Source organism: Pipistrellus kuhlii, unplaced genomic scaffold (assembly GCF_014108245.1).
Source record: "Pipistrellus kuhlii isolate mPipKuh1 unplaced genomic scaffold, mPipKuh1.p scaffold_m20_p_23, whole genome shotgun sequence".
Lineage (NCBI taxonomy): Eukaryota > Metazoa > Chordata > Mammalia > Chiroptera > Vespertilionidae > Pipistrellus > Pipistrellus kuhlii.
In genome coordinates this window covers 6,889,360-6,909,677 of record NW_023425522.1, presented here as the reverse complement: position 1 = coordinate 6,909,677, position 20,318 = coordinate 6,889,360, and the positions used below count along the sequence as shown (strand labels likewise).

Here is a 20,318-nt window from a genome sequence, read left to right as displayed (position 1 = left end):
GGAAAAGCCAAGGACAATGCTTGCTTTGGCGGGAGTGTGCTGGAGGCAGCCGGAAAGGCATTCAGGTTCCTGACTTTCCTGATGGGTAAGAGGTTCTTCTGGCTAAAAACTCCCTTTTCATAAAGCCCTGGAGCCGGGTCAGCCCGGAGAAACCCCAGGTTCCCTCACTCTCTGCTAGAACGACCCTGACCCTTCTGTCCACAGCCTCTGCCCACAGGAGGCGACAGGACCATAAGGAACAGAACAGAAGGGACCGATTGCCAAGCACTGTTTCCAAGCTCTGATGGAGGAGCCGAGGAAAGAGGCTTGGGACAGGTCGGCAGCTGTGGTCTGTCTGCCCCAGGGCTGGTGCATTTGGGGCTTATCTGCATTTGGGGGCATTGCCCACTGGATTGGTGCCATTTCTCAAAATGAGGGCTAACAATCAAGAAGAAAGTGGGGCCAAGAAATCAGTTTGGCTCAGTGGATAGAGTGTCAGCCTGCTAACTGAAGGGTTGTGTGCTTGATCCCCAATAGGGGGCATGCAGGAGGCAGCTGATCAATGATTCTCTCTCATCATGGATGTTTCTATCTCTCTCTCCTTCCCCCTTCCTCTCTAGAATCAATAAAAGTTTTTTTTTTAAGAGAAAGTGGGTGTGAGGATGTCATCACTCTCCAGCCTATGTCTAATTCTGAGCGTGCGGAGCCAGCCGCCTCGGTGTGGGCCCAGGGCAGGCAGCAAACCCAGACAGAAGAGGAGGGCCTCCCTGCCCGGGGACCGGATCAACAGCGAGGAGAAGGCTTGCGGGAATGAGGCGAGGAAATGGGATCTTGATTGCACAGATAAAGTGTGGCGGGGCCAGTGACAAGTGATATGTGAATCGCAAAAACAAGGGCTGCTTTCCAGCCTGGGACGTGTCCAAACAGGCCGTGTGGCTCGGCCTGAGAAACAGGAAAATGAGGAGGAGTGTGATCCCTGGGCAGGCAGTTCAGCAAACTCATCCTGCCCCCTCCCCTCCCATACAAGGCTGGGGCAGGCCCGCTCCTGTCACCCAGTTGGAGGCCATGGGGTACCCCTCCCCGTCCAGCTAGGGCTTGGATCTTTCAAGCTCACAGATAACAATCCTGTTAGTTAGAAATGTTCCCACTGGTGCCTGTTCTCTGAGTACCTGGGGAAGAAGCGCCAGTGTGGGACAGGGAGGGGAGGGGACAGGGGGCGGGGAGTCTCGGTGTAGGTGACAGCCCAAAGCCTGGCTCCATCAAGCATGTCCATGAGCCTGCAGCACTGAGCTTGCTCCTAGTGAGACATCAGCCCCTCCCCAGACCTCTGGCGTCAGAATCGCCATGCTAACCAGCACCCCGGGTGAACTACACAGTGCTAATGCTTGGGAAACACCCACTTGCAGCATCAAGGCAGTTCTACCGGCGCAAGGTGACTCTCAGGGCACTACCATGTTCTCATCCAGCTCACAACAGCTGCACAGGAAGCTGAGGAATTCACAGGCGGTTTCAGCTTCAGCCCAATGACTTTTCCCCCAGTGGGCTTCCGGCCTGCAGGTACCTCCTCAGCTCCCCAAGGCACAGATCAACCCAGGCGATCAGACTGAAGCCTCCCCACAGCCACTGAACCTGATAGAGTAACGTTTCAGGGTTTATTTGCCCATCGGTTCACTTATTTGTTTGTTTGTCGCGCCAAGTCAAACACTGATTGGGCGCCTACAATATGTCAGGCACTGGGAATGAGCAGATAAATGGCCCAGCCCGGTCCCAGGAAGAATCTGCCTCCTGGAAGAGAGAAAGGCATCAGGGTGCAGAGTGACAGGTGTCAGGCATACACAATGCAGGGAAACAACCAGGGAATGCTCTTCGGAGGAGGCACTGCCTAAAGGGCATCATTGTGACATGCTTTCTTTTCTCTCTGCTTTTCCTGCTCTTTCCTGTCTTGCTTGGTAATGGATAGGTTGCCTTTTCTTTATTCTCCCTCCCACCCCTGCAAACTTGGCATTTACAGGGTCTATTTCTACTTCTCAAGTGGTCACACTGACATTTTTAACATGTACACTTGACTTCAAGCGTGAAGTTCATCAATAGCTCTTTTCTCCTTCTGAATAATGCAGAACCCTGCAAAGCTCCAACTTCGATCTCCTCCCTCTCACCTTTGAGGTGTTGGCAGCACGAGTCAGCGGAAGATGCTGTTGCCCACAAGTCTTGAAACCACCCTGTCACTGGTCACTTTCCAGAAAAATAAAAACAGCTATCTCCTGTCACTGCTCACTTTCCAGAAAAGAAAAAAAAAATTCCAAATTGACTCAAGAGGAAATAGAAAACCTGGGTAGATTTGTAAGCTCCAAAGGACCTGGCCCAGCAGTCTAAAATCTACCTTAAAAACTGTAATGGGTCTACGTGGTTTTACTGACACGTTTTTTCACATCTTGAAGGAAAAAATAATACTTACAGAACTTCTTCCAGAAACAGACAGAAAAACTCTTATTTCCTTCTAAAATACTCTGATATCAACCTCCAAAAATTAAAAACAAAAAAGATAAGGGAAAATTTAAAGCCTACCTCCTAACCTCCCAGGGCATACTGGGAAAGTCCTAAATACACATGAGCAAATCCTGGCAATGGAGGGATATTAAACCATCCAAAGACTCATTAGTTAAACTCACCACATTAAAACATTATTTAAAAGAAAAAATAGGATAGTCTAGATGCAGAAAAAGAATCTGACCAAACTCCGCACCCTTTTGTGATTAAAACTCACAAACTAGGACTAGAACAAAACTTTCTTAGTCCGATAAATGCTAGCCCTCAGAGATGAGAATAAACTCCGTACCGAATATAAGTCAAGAATGAGACAACGCTGATCACCACTTCTGATTATTTTCAGCATGTCGTGAAGATTCCACAGCACCATAAGCAATAGAGACAGAAAAACATAAGGATTGCAAAGAAAGAAACTGCTGCCATCTTTCTATAACTGCCTACCCAAAATACCCAAGAAATTCTACAAACATTCAGAACTAATAAGACAGTTCAGGATCTATTTATAAAAACAAGCCGCATCCATTCCTAAATATTAGCAACAATCATAAAATAGAATACTTATGTTTGAAAGGGATGACTAGAAACAGGTTGTTTATCTCCATGCTTTCCTGAAACCCCATTAGAAATGTCTGGGGGGAAAATAGATATACAAAAACCACAAAAAATAAATAAATAAAAAGAAAAGAATTGGAATAAATGAAACATAGCCACAACATTTATTTTTTAAATATTTTTATTGATTTCAGAGTGGAAGGGAGAAGGGAGAGAGAGATAGAAACATCAATGATGAGAGAGAATCATTGATGGGCTGCCTCCTGCACGCCCCCTAATGAGGCTAGAGATAGCAACCCAGGCATGTGCACTTGAACCTGGGATCCTTCAGGCCACAGGCTGACATTCTATCCACTGAGCCAAACCAGTTAGGGCTCTACAACATTTTAGACAACTGAAAACAATTGGATAAATGACAATGAGTTAGCATAGAGTAGAAAACTGAAATCTTTGTGACCTCAACGGTAAATAGCCACAGGAAACAAGCCAATTTATAATGCAAAACTCCAGAGAGGCCCAGGAAGGCTCATAGGCACAAGGTTGTCTACAAGATGGAAGTTTAAAAAGGTGAGGGATTGCTTCTCAGATCATTCCCTACCCCTGACCGCCAAGTGATTCCCACTACCCCACTTGCAGGAAGTGGCAGACCAACACTCAGAGGGACAAGTGCAGAACTCCTAGACTCAGGGACATCGGGAGGATGGGATGAGAAGTGTTCATGAAAATAGGGCAATTAAGCAAAGGATTACATACTGCAGGTTTCAGATAAAATCCATTTCTTTTCCACTGAGCTGGTGAAGTACATGCTCCAACAACACAAGGAAGAAAACAAAAATAAAAGAGGAAAATCTGAGAGCCAAGAAGTGGCCAAAAGCAGAAGAGAAGCAAAGGTAGGTGATGAGATGATGGATGGGGGAGGAAGATCACAAGGTGACAACTGACCACCGACCCGAAGAGAGGGACCAAGCCAGAGCAAGTAGATTCTTCTATTGCCAGTGGGAAAAGCAGCCTTGACAGGTTACTTCCTGCGTTGACAGGATTCAGGGAAATTGATAGGTCTGCTAAAGAGTCTGGGGAAAGAGACAGAAAACTTTGGTATGACAAACACACAGTAAAAGAGACAAGTGAAGATAAGGCAGTGATTAAAACACAATCCGGTGGAAAAGTGAGCTGAGTATGAATAGGAAACACACAGGAGAAGCGATTGGAACCACAAACACACACATGAAAATATAAACAGCCTCGACCAGCAATGAAGTGCCAAGAGAGCTAAGTCCAAGGTGCGATATCTCACACCCTCAGATGGCAGCAATAAGTCTGACATGTTGGCAAGGGGAGTGGAAATTCCAACTCCGTGGGTGGCGGCATAGTTATAATTGCAAAACCTCTTTGAGAAACACTGTGGCACTCGTTAGCAAAATCCAGAGGTACCGGCTCATTTCCAGAAATTCTTCTAGGTACCTAGCCCCAGAAAAACATTCACACACGGGTCCCACGAGATTCCAGGCACAAGGATAAACCCCGTGGGTTGCTTATAGTAGCCTAAAATGTCCACCCAGACCGCTAAACTGTGTGATTTGCACATGCTAGGACACTGTGCAGCAAGCAAAGCCATTTCTGCATGTTTCCGTGTAGACAAACCTCAAAATTATGACAGGAAAAAAGTGAACTGCGAGGAGATAAATATAATATGACATGTTTCTTGTCAATTTAAAAATACACAAAAAAACATTAGCGAATACTATTTTGGATTCATATGTAGTACTACAAATTTTAAACATGTTTGTAGGAAAGACACACCAACCACAGAACAGTGGTTACACCTCCAGGGAGAGGAGGAGGAAGGGAACAGAATTAAAGGAACACGCAGGGATTTTTACTGCCAAGTAAGTGTTATTTCTGATTGACATTTGGCAAATGTTAAATACTTGTCAAATCCAGAGATGGTGATAAGCACATGAAAAAAGGTTCAAGGTCATTAATCCTCAGGAAGATGCAAGTTAAAAACACAGCGAAAAACTAGTTATGGCTACAAAAAAAATAAAATAAAAAATGCTGGCAAAAAGCTAACGAGCTGGAAGCGCAGACACTGCTGCGAGCAATGAGAAAGAGGGGCGGCCACTTCAGAAAATAGTTTTGCTGTTTCTTATCAAGTTAAACATACGCTTATCTATGATCCAGCAATTTCACTCCGAGGTATTCACGCAACAGAAATGAAAACACATCTGAAACACTTACACCCCGAAGTTCACAGCAGCTAAAAACTGGAAACAACCCAGGTGTCCATCAACTGGCAAATGGGTAAGAAAATCAGAGTGGATTCAAAGAAGGGGATCCTCCTTAGCAATAAGAAGGAACGAACCATCGATATAACAATATGAACAAATCCCAGACATTATCCTGTGCAAAAGAAACCAGGAGTGCATACTTCATGACCCCTTTCTATGAAATCCTACAATAGGCAGAACTAATTTATAGGATAGAAATCAGAGGTGGCCTGAGGACATGCGTCGGGGAAGAGGCAGGGCTGCCAATGGGCACGAGAGAACTTTCTGAAAAGATGTCCTATACTTGATTAGAGTGCTGCTTACATGGGTGGATACATTTGTCGAGTCACCGACCTGAACACTTAAAGTAGATGCATTTTATTTTCTGGTACATTATAGCTCAATAAAGTTGATTTTAAAAATATGGATGTAGACACATTTGTTACAATCTCTAATTTTCTATAAATAAATTTTATTAAAAATTAGATGGATTTTATAAAATATTGGTTATTAATGAGGCACATTGGGGAATGGGAGGTTTCAGGGGGAGAATGAAAAATTCAGAAGGCTAATAATGTTAATCCATACTGCTTCCCAGTGGGAGAGTTGTCTATTTGATTATTAGAGTAGTCTTATTAAAATTCAAAAGGTTCTTTGAGATCATCTAGTTCTTCTCTCATTTTCAGAAAAGAAGCTCACAAAAAGAAAATAGAAAAAGAGAAGAAGCCCACAGTGAAATTTGTTTAAGAGCATGACAGCAGACATTTGTTGCTTAAGCTACCCAATGTCCTAGACCCATCCCAACAGCACCCACTTCTTTTTAAGGGAATTCTCTCTCCCTCCCTGGGCACTTGCTCTGTGAGGCTATTAATCCAGGTGCCAGCCTTCCCACTGCCAATCCAAAGGGGTCCCAGGTGGCTCCTCCGTCTTCCACAGGGCAAATGTGCCTGACCCAAACGTGCCTCCAGATGCTCTCTGCCGACACGTGCAGCACCAAGCAAACCTGACCACACTATCTGTGCTCTAAGATTGTCCCTGTTGCCCCATCTCCTGCCTCACTCAGCTCAGCATCTTGGTTTCTACCTGTTTTCATGTTTTGCCAGCCTTGTGCCCATTCTGTGACCTTCCATGATCTTTGCAGTATGTTCACTTCGCTTACATCAGCTAGAATTAGTTTTTGATGTTTGCAACCACACAATTCTGTCTGACACATCACCCAACCGGCGCAAGGTGGACTGGGCCCACAGCCCAGAGTTTTGAATTCTAGACAGCTGTCCCTGGGTGTGGCAGCCACCTGGCTCACTCCTGGGGATCTCCACTGGCTAGGGGAGAAAGAATGATAGAGGATGATCACTTGTTAAATGACATGCCGAGTACTTTGACAGGCTTTCATTCAGCCCTTCCCGCAGTCCAGTAAAGCAGGGGTAATCCCAACTTATCTTTGAGGACTCTTAAGGGAAAAAAGAAAAACTTTTTTCAAGGTTACAGAGCTCACAGGTGACAGAGAAGGCACTTGAGCCAAATCCGTACAACTGTAAAGCCCAGTTCTTGTCACCTCATCACACTGCCACACCTCATCACACTGCTGTCCCTCCTTCACAATTAGGTCACTGAAACGTCGAATGAGCGTATGAGGCATAATTGGCTATTGGCTGCACCTAAAAGTAGTGAGGGGTCAACTGTGTGCACTGGGCCAGGGCATCGGCCCAGGAGGGAGTGATGCTGGATGGGATGGGGTGGCCAGGGTGGGGGTGAAGGGTGGGGGTTTGGAGGGGGGATTCGGAGCACACTGCAGCCTTAGGGAGAACAGATGTGCCTGGGGAACGGTGTGGGAACTGCCACATACCAGTGCAGGAGTGAATTCTTTCTGCTTTGAGATGAATACATGGTCATGTTCCCATGGCAACGGAGCATGCTCAGTGCAGTCCATACCTGTAACTGAATGACTCGCATTGTTGGCATTGCACTAGCCCAATCCAAAGGCCTTGGCCGATCAGCCTAGAACGTGCACAGCCTCCCGCTGATAGCGCCTTGGAGGATAATCAGCGTCTGTGTGTGTCCCTCTGAGGCTCCGGGAGCAGGGATTCCGTCTTTGCTCTCGCACAGCCTCTAGCTCTTGTGAATGCATCACAGCTACTCCAGGCACCAAACATAGAGAGGCAGGGCAGTGCTGGAGCACAGATGCCAGAGAGACCCCGTGCCGGCGGCCCCTGAGAGAAGAGGAGGCCTGGGAGCTACGGGGATCCCACCAGACAAACCTGGAGAACGCTGAGTGGCTTCTGAGTTACTAAACAATTTTATAATTTTTTTAAAATCCTCACCCGAGGATATTTTTCCATTGCTTTTAGATAGAATGGAAGGGATGTGGGGGGAGAGAGAGACATTGACTGGTTGCCTCCCATGCCCCTACTGGGCTGGGGGTTGAGCTTTCAAACAAGGCACTTGCCCCTGATTGGGAATCAAACCCACAACCCTCTGGTGTGCGGCCAATGCTCTAACCACTGAGCCAACAGGCCAGGGCCAATTCTATCAATTTAACCAAGGACCTTGACAGTCCACTGCAGATACTGCTAAGGGGTCTGTAAAACCCAGTGGTTACATGAAAGGTTTTTCCCCCCTCAAAACAAAGGGAAAACCTATGGTTCCTGCTTAGTTTCTTGAGAGAAGGTCAAGAGGTTTGTGTGTACCTTGGAAAACCCAAAGGGGAGGACCATCAGGGAAGGAGCGTTAAGAGTAAGGAGACACCCTACCTGCCCTGATTCCAGAATGAGCTCCCAGCCTGGCTGCCCGGGAGGTCCGCACACACAGACACAACAGCACCACGTGGGCTCAGCTGTCCCACTCCACTGGCAGGCAGCCCTCGCCGCCAAGATGTGATTTCTGAAGAAAAGGACCAGGAGATTGAGGGATACTCACCACCACTACCTCAAAACCACTGGAAGGTTTCTACGAGCCCTGGCCGTTGTGCCCCCATTGGGTGGGTGTCACCCCATGCACCAACAGGTCACCAGTTCGATTCCCAGTCAGGGCACATGCCCAAGCTGCGAGCTCGATCCCCAGTGGAGGGCGTGCAGGAGGCAGCTGATCAACGTTTCTTTCTCACATCAATGTTTCTCTCTCTCCCTTCCTCTCTCTAAAATCAGTAAAAACGTATTTTTAAAAAAAGGTTCCTTTGGGAGCGTGGCATGTGCTTGTCCCAGTACAGCAAGGAGTCTGTCAGTCAGTCCCCAGACACGGAGCCCAGGGCCCACAGCACCTGCATACATGCTTCCCCATTGAGAATCCAACAAAGCTTCCCCGGCTTGAGACCAGTGAATAAATGAAGGGACAATGCTTTCTGAACAATTTCCTTGAGCAGTCTGGAAGCTTTCGTATTATAAAAAGGACGGACCCAGCAAGCCTGAGGCTCTCAGAATAGCCCGTGGGCCACCGCTGAGCTGGAAAAGGTGTGTGGCCGGGTCCGGGGCAGGTGACGCCACGCAGGCCTCTGCACTGCAGGGGAGGAAACAGTGCTGGTGACCACCCTTGGCACTGATGCTCCCACATTCTGGGCCCCTCAGCTGAGGCGGTGAGGGGTTTGGGGAAAGGGGCCCCAAGTGTCCCAACAACAAGTTCCTGGGCCACTAGCCGCTTCTCCTTAAAGCCGTGCAGTCCAGGCCGGCGAGGGGCTCCACACGGCACTGATGGCCGAGCATCTCGGACAAGCTCAGCCAGCTCTCTGATGGGACTTGCAGGAAATGCTCACAGGCCCCATGTCTCTCTCAGAGAAACAAATCATCCTTAATTGCCCCGTTCGTGCAGTGGCTGCTCTGGAGGGGTGAGTGCCATGTGGGCACGGAACCCGGGAAGCATCATCCGAGTCAGCAGGTCCTGCTGCAGAGCAGGCAGGGCTGGGCGTGGAGTGCAGCGTCTGGGGACCGTTGTCTGGGGACAGTCGGGAGAGGAGAGGATTCCTGAAAGTCCCCCTGGCCCCATCTCCCCGGTCCGGACGCCCGGCATGCAGCATTAGCGAAGAGGAAGTAGGAGCAGAAAAAGCAGGATGAGGTCTGGGTGAGGTCAGGGGCCTCTTCCAGCCAACCCTCCAGCCCGAGCAATGGGCCCCAATTTGGCAGCGCTTCGCAGCCAGAACCGAGGGAAACGTGTTTGGCTGACTGCTCCTCGGCGTCCTCAAGATAAAGGAAGCCACCTGCTCCGGGAAGCACAGCCGTTCCTGCCCTCGCACTGGAAGAAATTGCTCCCAAGGGCTCAGGGAAAGAGAACACGCGGCTAAAAAAGAAAGCTTGAAAGACCACACGTTTCATCGCGCTGCTCGTGTTAACCCTTGTTTGAACCAAAGCCTCCCAAAGCCGAGGGAGATTCCTCCTTCCGGCTGCAGTTCCCGCCTCCCAGGTGTCTGAAGGCCTGGCCAGCAGGAGGAGGGAAAATAAGGTGCCAGAGAAGGAGGTAGGGTCTGGTGTAAATAATTCCTCGTCTTTCCTAACCGGGCAGCAACTCAAGAGGGATGGAGTTAATCAGTCCCGAAACATCTTAGCGTTTCACTTAACATGTTGGAAGGAAGTGCCAGGAGAACGAAGATTAAAACATGGCTGGAAGGGGAGACGTGGGGGTAGGTGCGCTGCTCTGAACTCTGAGCCCCTCGGTACGGTTTTTGTTTATGTTTAACCACGTGCACGCTGCTACTTTTGCTAAAAAAGTAAAAACACAAAGGGCTTGAAGTGACGGCGTGGAAAATGAAGGCAGATGGATGGGAGGCAAAGGACGGAACGTGTTGTTCCAGGGATAACCTTGAGTTTGCTTTGACTGATTAAAAAAAAAAATCTCTGGTGAACTTCACAACTATTCAGAACAGTTCTCTGCAACACCCCTGCCAACCACGGACACAGCACACGGACACAGCACATGACACCCCACAGCGGAGAACGCTGCCCCCGGTGGACCCTTCAAGTCCAGACAAGGCCGTCCAGGCAGGTTTCCGGCCCTGACTCTCTCCAGTCAACTAACGTTCACGAGAATGCAATTTGCCTGAGAACTTAGGTCCACTTTCCCGCACTGGTTACAGCCTGCTCCGGGCTTTTGGAACCTAGTGGGGGCGTGGAGAAGTTCAGGCAGCCACACCAAGACTCCTCATTTCCAAAGATACGGGAGCATTTGCACAAAGTCACTGGCTTGTGGGGACTTGAAGCCGGTTAACGTCCTCAGTTTCCGGTGAGGAGTTGGAGCGCCCAGTGGTGACATGAGATTGGCCAGAAGTCATGGCACTCCCGCGAAGCAACCTCGGAACTGGGTTCCGGGAGCCCTGATCCAGTGCCCTCTCACTATAGGGTCTCTTGGAGCACCCAGCACAGGAGCAGCCACGTGAAAAGAGGCTTTCGTTTCAAGGGTGGAGTAAACCAGGTCTTTCAGAGGATGGAACACATCTGAATCCAAACCTGATTCCCCATCTTCCTGCGCGACCTCTGCCTCAACCACACACAGCCAAGCGTTGTTTTCCACCTGGGCCAGCAAAAACCTAACTGTTCTCCTGGTTTTCATTGGGGCCACCACCTCCCAATCATTCTCCAGCCAGAGTGAGTCTTCTAAAAGACACGTCAACAATCAGGACATGGTACATAAGCCACAGAGACCAGCAGCAGACTGGTGACTGCCAGGGGCTAGGGGGTGGAGGATGCATCCTGGTGGATCACTCCCAAATCCCACTCCGACTCCACTCATGTGACAAACCACGTTCTTCCACCACAGAGACACCAACACCTCGAATTACATGTTGAAAGGAAATTAATTAGAAGGTGGCCAGTGGGACGGGACTGGGCGAGATGGGTTGGACACGTTCTGGAGCCAACCTCCCCTGTCCCTCCCCGATGTCTGCAGAGTGAGCAGGGTCCCTCTGGCAGGTGGGGTCCCTTGGCCTGGCCTGTGAGGATCAGGCCGAAACCGGCTCTCTGACATCCCCTGAGGGGTTCCAGAGTATGAGAGGGCACTCTGCAAAGTTGCTGTCATACAGGGTGTGGAACACAAACGCAGGTGTGCAGTAAACCAGAGTTGGGGCCGACAGTGCCCCAGTAACAACATAACCCATGGCCAAAGGTGAAATCACGCAGCCCCTCGAGGAGTCAGGCTCCCTTCTCTCTGGTTTTGGGGTGGGTCACCCGAGAACCATCACTGCCAAGTCACTGGAGCTCGGCAGCTCCCTGGTGGTCAGTGTGCCTCATAACGACCAGTGAGACAGGAGGGACACTTAGCATATTAGCCTTTTAAAAGGCTATATAGATTCCTATTCCCAGAAGCCCAAACCCCAAATCTGACATCTTTGATTTTTTTCATTTATCAAATTACCCACACTCAATTCCTTCCAAAATGGTCTTTAAACATCATGAGTTTCCTAGGATTGTTCATTTTAACCCTCAATCTGAACTAAGTCCCAAGAAGGCCATCCCAGGTATGTTTCCAGCAGCAGCTCCTACCACCCAGATGCCAGTGAAGGCCCCGCCAGGAGAGGTAGTGAAATAAGGAGAAAACGATCCCATTTGGGAGACAGTAAGGAGGGGACCTCCCAAGTCCTGCAAGAAAAAGACCACCAAGTCTTACCTATTCAACCACCAAAATCTCTCCAAATTCTCTCCCCACCAGCCCCTCTTCTGTTTACCATGACTGTGTCCCCGTACTGCACTACATGCAAAACAAAACCCACAAGTTCTTCAAGGACCTCGCGAACCAGGGGTGAAGATCTTGATTCAATCTGCCCATCCCCAGATCCTTCTGACACCACGAGCACCTCACTTTTCCTGTGGGGAGCCACACCTCTCCACTCTCAGGTGTGGGCAACACAACCCACCTCCCGGGCCCAGCCATTTAGTTCAGCCCGTCCCCTGGCTCTGGTTCTGAAAGGCCCGCTGACTCCATGGGGCTTGATCTCGGGACTTGATCAAGGAAAGAGCAGCTCTCCTGCTGATGACCTCAATGCCACCAGGGCGCCAGTCTGAAGCTGCCAGTCTTCAGCCTGGGGCGGGCCCAGCGAGAGGGAGGCTGAGCAGCTGAAGTGAGAAAGCACCAACTGGGACATCTCTGGAGCCTCAAGGCGAGTCAAAACATCCCCTTTTTGCTTAGGCAGCTTGAGCTGACAGTTGCAATAGAAAGGGTCCCTCAGAGGCAATAGCTTCTTTCCTTCCCTCCTCCTCTCATATAGCGCCCTCCTCCCGCCCCCAACAGCCATGCCAGAGCAAACATTTCCCAAAGCCACACAAACACACTCTGTTCAAGCAAGTTCCCTTATTTAACACCCAAGCAGGCCTCTGGCCGCTCCTTGGCGCATGCTGATCCCTGGCCTGGGTCGCGCTGGCCTCTCTGGCCTCTGGGGATCCTGGGTGTTAGAGTAGATACCTTCTGCCTTCTCTCCTGTGATGGCCTCTTCACTCTTTGCAAGCTTCTGGAGCCCTCTCAGTGGATTCACTACAATTACTGTTAATGGCCGGTCGCTCCCCTCTCTCCGCAGCTTACCCAGGATCATCAGTGAGCATTGTCTCTATGCCCTGGGAGGAGTGGGCAGAGCAGAAGTGAGGTCGCCCCTCTCGGTGCTCAGACACTCGGGGCTCGGCCAGGATTCTGGGACACCCCGAACACGTGAGGCCTGTAAACCAGAGAAGGAGGGGCATCCGTGCCAGCGCCAAGCCCTGTCTGCTTTTTCAAGTTTTCACAAAACTCGGGCCTCAGAATTGCAGGAACCCACCTGGGCTCCGAGCCTCTGGCCAGCTCTGCAGTAGGCATAGCCAGGACACACGGCAACTTCTGGCCCTCGCTCCACATCTGGAGGGGCCCACTTCCTTTTGCCCAAGAGATCCTGTGGACCCCGGATTTCTGTTAGTCTCAGCGCTCCATTCACCTCCAACGCCCCTCCCTCCTGCCCTGGGACCCCTGAATGAGAGTCCCTGGAGGAGCAGCACCTGCAGGGGAGCAATGCCTGGGGGCCTCTCCTGGGGCTGCCGGGCCAGGAAAGCAGGAGGGGCTTCCTCAGCTGAGGCAAAAGGACTCTTCCAAGCACAACTCCCATCTGCTCCGGCAGCTGGGCCTGCCCTTGCCTTTCCCCTCTCCCATGCTGCCCTTCAGCGACCTTTTGCTCAGATATTTACTCTGCATTCACCACACAGAATGAGCCCAATGGGGCAGAGGGAGCAGGTGGCCCAGGCACCTAGAAGGAAGGAGCTTCTTCTGCCTAAAGTGGGCCAGGGCGTCCTGTCCCAGGGACCACAATGGCGATGGCAGAGGGAGAGTAAAAGATGGGATTGGAGAAGGTACGGGGGTCAGCTCAGGGCTGTGGGAGCATGCGTGCCACTGCCCCCTGCCCCCGGCCAGGCCCTCACCCCCTCCTGAACATAAATGATCACAAAAGGTTAACTAAGGGGCAGGGTGTGGCCCTGGGCATGGAGATGAGAGACAGGTACTCAACATCCACTAACTGCTCCCAGAACCTTCTGGAAAGCCTGCCTCCTCGTGCTTGTGAAACAGGCCTGAGGGATTTGATGATCTATCTCGGAGGCTGCTTCCAGCATCGCTGTCAGTGAGTCACTGGAAAAAGCAGAGGAAGCTGGGGACACGCCAGACCAACCCTCCCCCTGCCACGCCCTGTTTACCGAATCGCGCCTGGGCACCTGCCACCTGGGTCAGGCTCCACTCCTCGGAGCTCCGGGGAACAGGTTCCACAGGCCAGGCCATGCTGAAGGCCTACTGTGGCCACCAGAGCCTGAAGCCTGAGCAGGCAGGGGCTCGGTAAAGCCTTTTGACCAGTGGGGAGTTTACACACATCACAGCGTCCAGGGACCTGAGAAGGGCATCCTCCCACTGCCCTGGGGGCTCTGGCAGATGTCTGCTGCCTACCCTGGTGCTGCGTGGTCCTCTCCACAGACATTGGAGTCCAGAAAAGGAAAGAGAGAGGAGGTGCATCTGTTTATTCCCCTCCTTTCTGTTCTTAAGGCCCAGGAAGAAACGGTGAGATGGAGACGCCCAGCCCCATAGGAAAGAGAGCCATCAGGCCAGGCAGCCAGCGCAAGCATGCCCACGTACATGGCATTTGATTCTGAAAAGTCGCCTGGGTGCGCCACCTAAGTGTGTCAGTCCATACGATGCCCTCTGCCCAGTCTTCCTCCCAGGGCCAGTCTCTCATAAACCTAACACACCCAGGCCTGACAGCATGAGTAGCTAACTTCCTCCAAACTCACTGGAAGCTCAGCCTCCGTTTCATACCAAAAGGCATGTGACAGGGACAGGAAAAGGCGGGATGACTTGTCTCTCCACTGGGCCTGAGGAATACTCTTAGCTTCTAAAGGCCCAGGAAGAAACAGAAACTTGTTGAAAGGCGGACTTGGTGGAATCATTCAGGTTTTACTGCTGTTGAAATGAGTAATTCCCAGGGTTCCTTGCTGCCTTGCCTTTATGATTAACTTCATTATATTTCTAGCCCAACCTGCAATTTCATCTCCTGTTAGCACAGATTATCAACATTTTACTGTCAGGCTCCTTTAAAGAATGGGCTCTATCTGCCTGCTTTGGTGTCCTCACCATCGTGTTCCCTTCTTAATGACTTTGCATGGATATGGGCTCACACACTCTCACAGTTAAAACAGAGAACACTGCCTTCCACAGACCTTCCTCAGCCTTTATCCCTCCCCACCTCCCTTCTCCTTAGAGCCTCTGCCTTCATGAGTTGAGATGTTTCTATTAACTTCGGTGACACTAACCATTCAGATTCCCTCTCTGCCTGAGAGCTGGACTAGCTCTCTCAAATCCCACCCAAGCTAACATCAAAGATTCCATCACTTCCAGGTCTCACCAGTTAACATTTTGGGTAGATTTCCATTCTCCTATGTCTAGAAGCAATGGACCATGATTTCCTTTTGGGTACCATTCCTATTCCTTTCTCAGCCATATCACCTGAGGCTCCATTTGACTTTCTCCTCTCTTTTTGGAATCACTGGGAGCTTTAAGAATCTGAGCAGGTTGCTGATGTAGAAACTGCAGCCAACACAGAGAAAAGGAAGGCAACACATGGAGACTCCCGGTGCTACCGTTGTGGCCTCCTCTCTTAGGTGCACACTGCCATGCAATTACCCCAAAACTTAGTGTCTTCTAACAACAGATATGTATCATCTCAGTTTCTGTGGGTCAGGAATCTGGGCACAGTTTGCCAAGATCTCGAGCCTCACTGAGGTCTCTCAGGAGGCCGCAAGCAAGGTGTTCTCAAAGATCAACTGGGGACAATCTGCCCCCAAGTTCCTCACGAGGCTGCTGGCAGGCTAGGCCCTTGCGGGCTGGGGAGGCATCGGTCCCTCCCTGGCTTTTCTCACAGTCTAAACATGGGTTTTGATAAATCGATGGTAGGACCCTCTTATAAGCGGGGCTCTCAGTTTTCAACCTCTTCGCCCCTCTGCCCTTGTTCATGACTGGGCCCCATGGCTCCAGGGTCCTATCATTGGAGTGCCTGCTTTGACATTTTCTAAGATGCCTGGGACTACCAATGGCTGGAAGAAGCATCTGAGGAACCCCCTCCCCAGACCCCAATGGGTCCCTACACACATCAACCCCAAACATAAGGTAGACCAGATGTCCAAGGAACTCTGAACTGTGTGTAGTAGGGTCATCCAGGACAATGTGAGGATCCAGAAGGCAGCCTGGTGAGCAGCTTCGGTGGGACCGTGCGAGACGGAGCACCTAGAATGGCCATGCTGATTTGGGGTGACTCAAATTGTTTATACAGATAGGGGCCCACACATCCTTGAGCAGTCCTGCCTCTACCCCCTCCCTCACTTGGCCACCTACATCCCTGGCCATCCCTTGACCTGGTATTTTAAAGCCATGCTTCTAAAGCCTAGATAAACCTGAAGAACTTTTTTAAAAGGGGGGAAGGGGTGCCTGGGATCCATACCCATTAATTCAGAATCTCAATCAAAATAAAAAATCCCCAGACCCTTTTTTAATTTTCCCATATAATCCTGACAATGAGCAGACCAGACCTGCTTTACATGGAGAGCCACAAATCTCAAAAAGGTACTCAACTCATGCTACTCTGCCCTAAATGTAGGGTCAATAGACAAGTAATTTAGGCATCCCCTGGGCACGGCAGGGAATTGTGTATCTTCCTACGCTTCCAATTGCGGAAGGGCTGTGGATTCTGGCTTGTCAGTGTGGTATCCAAGGACAGCAGCCTCGACATCACCTGGTAGCTTGTTAGAAATGCAGAATCTACATTTTAACAAGCCCCCAGGTGACTCACTTACACATTCAAGAAGCACAGTTTAAACCATCCATCAACCCTACCACTTTTACCCCATGGATTTGTTTTCCATCTTCAAAACAACAGTTTCACACTCTTTCTCAGATAATGGATTTTCTCACATTTCACTTAGTCATAAGCAATCTACCAGGAACTGAATACCCACTGCCCGAATTTCACCTCACACACATCAAGGCCCACCTTCTCAGCCTTCCATCCCATACAAGGGTTCAAAGGCTGTTCTACCTGCTCTCTACTTATCAAAACAGAACACCTAGTTTTGAGAGAGAGAGAAATATCCTTTGACCCCTAATTCTCCAGTCCTGCCTATTCCTTCACTTCTCATCACAGCAAATTTTTCACCGCCAATGTTCTCCTACCCACTCCACTGAGCCTGCTCTCCCAATGTCACCAATGACCTCCATGCTGTTACCAAATCCAAGGGCATCTTGAACTCTTCTGGAGTCCTTGGCCAGCCAGCAGCATTCGCCATTCCCCTTCTGAGAACCATGACTTCTCTTGGCTTTCAAACCCCTCATGTATTTTCTCAAGGAGTCTCTTTCTGGATCTTCCTCCTACGCCCAGTCTTTTTAAAATATGTTTTTATTGATTTTTTCTTTTTTTTTAAGAGAGATAGAGGAAGGGAGCGGGATAAAGAGATGGAAACACTGATGAAAGAGAAACATCATCGGTAGGCAGCCTCCTGCATGCACCCTACTGGAGATCAAGCCCACAACCCAGGCATGTGCCCTGACCTGGAATCAAACTGAAGACCTCTGGGTTCCTGGGTGATGCTCAATCACTGAGCATTAAGCTTATGCCAATGATTGAGCATCACCCAGTCTTAAATCTCCTATCCCTGCCCCTTCTCTACCTATTCACTCTCCTTAGTAGCTTGACCCTAAGCCACTCAAGGCCTTAAATATCTTCTGTTTCCTGATGATCCTAAATTCACATCTCTAGCCCTGACCTTCCCCCATGACTCCCCAGCTACTTGCCATCTCTAGATGGATGCTCAGCAGGAATCTCTAAAGTCCAAAAGAGAACCCCTCTTCCTCACCTCCAAAAACAAAACAAAACCTGCTCTCCATGCCTCATTTTAGCAAATGCCACCACAATCCATCCTGCTGCTCATGCCTCAAATCTAGGATCATCAAGTTCCCCCACCTTTCCCACTCAGTCTCTCTTGATTCCCGTCAGTCTACTACCAAAATCCATCCGGAAGCCAGCCACATTTCTCCATTTCCACTGCCCCCACCCTAGGCGCCATCCACACTCTCCAGAGCATTACAATGATCTAACTGCTCACCTTGCCCCACTTCTCATCCTTTACAGCTCATTCTAAACACGGCAGCGAGGGAATGTATAATACATGAATCAGATGATGACAATCTTAAAGTAAAATCACCTGAAGACTTTGCACTCCTCTTAGAAAAAAAGATCCAAACTAGCTAGCCTAATTTACAAAGCACTGAAGTCTGCCTTCTTCATCTGCCTCACCTTATGTCGTTTCATACCACTCTCTCTCCAGCCACACTGACCTTCTAGCTCTGTGCTGTTCAACACAGAAGACACAGCCGTGTGTGGTTAGCTGAATTTCAGTTAGCTAAAGCTAAAATAAAATTCCTAAGCCTTACTGGCCACATTTCAGGTGCTCAGTCGCCCCATGGGGCTGGTAGCCACATGGCTAGTGCCCACACGCCTCTACTGGGCAGGGGCTGCTCAGCTGCTCCTCACATGGGGCAAGTTTCATCCTTCCTGGTGGCCTTTGCATTCACTGTTCACTATATGCCGAAGTGCCATCCCTCCATCTCTTCCCACAGCTAGATCTAGACATCAGTTTCTTTTTCTTTTTTTAAAAAAATATATATTTTATTGATTTTTATTTTACAAAGAGGAAGAGAGAGGGATAGAGAGTTAGAAACATCGATGAGAGAGAATCATCGATCAGCTGCCTCTTGCACACCCCCTACTAGAGATGTGCCTGCAACCAACGTACATGCCCTTGACCGGAATCGAACCTGGGACCTTTTAGTCTGCAGGCTGACGCTCTATCCACTGAGCCAAACTAGTTTCGGCTAGACATCAGTTTCAATGTCACCTCCTTGGAGAGTCCTTCCCTGGACACCCAGTCTAAAGAAACCACCTAAGCCTCCACACCATTTCCCACCGGCTAGTGCCCTGCTTGTTTATTTGTGTTTGCTTATTGCCTAACTCCACCATGCCACTCCGCCCAAAGTAGACTTACGCGATCAGAAACCTTGTTCATTTAGCTCACCTCCACATCCCAGCTCTTCTCTGAGTTCCAGGGATAGAGTGTGTGGTACTTTGTCCAGTTAGCATTAATTGACTGTGAGACCAGTGTCCCGTTCACATTTCCCCTCACCTCTCTCACAACCATCACTGTTTCTCCTTTTTCCCTGCCACCACCCTCTCTCCGGGCCTTCTCCCATTCCACCCTGACAGTGCTACACACAGCACCTTGCCTGCCCCTGCCTCCAGCCAACCCTGCCAACTCTGCCAAGATGGTTCATCTTGCTACCATTCCTCTTGTCAAATTCGAGTCGCTGCCCCTGCCCCTCTGGGCCCAAATGGCCTCCATGTTCCCAACTGTGGCAAGTGTGCTCCTACCTCAGTGCTGCTGGGAAGGTCTACCTCTCTGCTGTGGCACTCTCGCTGCTCCTTGGTGAAGCCACACCTTCGTTGCCTTCACTGCCTTCCAGGTGTGGCACAGGTGGCTCCTCGGCAGACACTGCCCCTCCTCTGGTCTTCCCTGGCACTTCCTGCCTGCAGCCCTGCTCTGGCACTTACTCACAGAAGACAAGAAGTTCCACCTCCCACATGCACGCACACAGATAATCCCTGAGATTATTACTGAAAGCAATGGTTCTCCAGCTTTGCTGGGGATCAGAATCACCTGGAAAGTTCATAAAAAAACACAAGGGTCCAGTCTCACTGACGTAGGCTATGGCCTGGGCCTCTGGCCTTGGTCCACGCCACGTTCCCTAGGTGCCTCGGAGACCCACCAAATTTGAGATCCATGGATGAAGAACATCAGATCTGCAACAAAAGTTGCTCAAACTCTGCTGTTTCCACCAGCTCAGAATACCAGGATGTGAGCAACTTAATTAGCAAGCTTCGCTTACAGACTTGCTCTTCACCAAGTATTGACAGTTACCCAGTGACAGGCTGAAGATGCCCCAAACACATACCCACCCTAATCCTGAGACCCTGCAAATGTCACCTTACATGACCAAAGGGACTTTGCAGGTGTGATTAAGAGTTTTTAGCCTCGGAGGTTATGCTGGATTATAAGAGGTGGGAACTAAATACACTCACGGGGTCCTTATAAGAGGGAGAAAGAACAAAGAGGGCAGGAGCCTTGGTGAGAACAGAAACAGGCGATGAGGAGGGAGAGGAGGCAATCTGATGGGCAGCCATGAGCCAAGGGAAGAGACTCTAGATACAACCTTCCTAATGCCGGGGTCATTTAACACAGTTCCTCATGTTATTTATTTTAAAATTATAAAATTATTTTCGTTGCTACTTCCTAACTGTAATTTTGCTACTGTTATGAATTGCAATGTAAATATCTGTGTTTTCTGATGGTCATAGGCTCTTTAACAGTGGTTCTCAACCCGTGGTAGCAACAAAAATAATGTTATGGTTGGGGGTCACCACAATATGAGGAACTGTATTAAAAGGTCACGGCA

General features: G+C 49.7%; 1 protein-coding gene across 2 annotated transcripts in view; it reads right to left on the bottom strand.

Moving 5' to 3' along the window:
* GAS7 (growth arrest specific 7) overlaps positions 1–20,318 on the bottom strand; it is a 194,911-nt gene that overhangs the window by 113,273 nt on the left and 61,320 nt on the right. The window contains exon 1 of one of the 2 annotated variants that reach the window (XM_036452204.2): positions 19,237–19,355. The exons of the other annotated variant lie outside the window; for it this stretch is intronic. The gene's annotated coding sequence lies outside the window, so the exon portion shown is untranslated. Of the gene's footprint in view, positions 1–19,236; positions 19,356–20,318 lie in introns of those variants that run through there. 2 annotated transcript variants of the gene reach the window in all.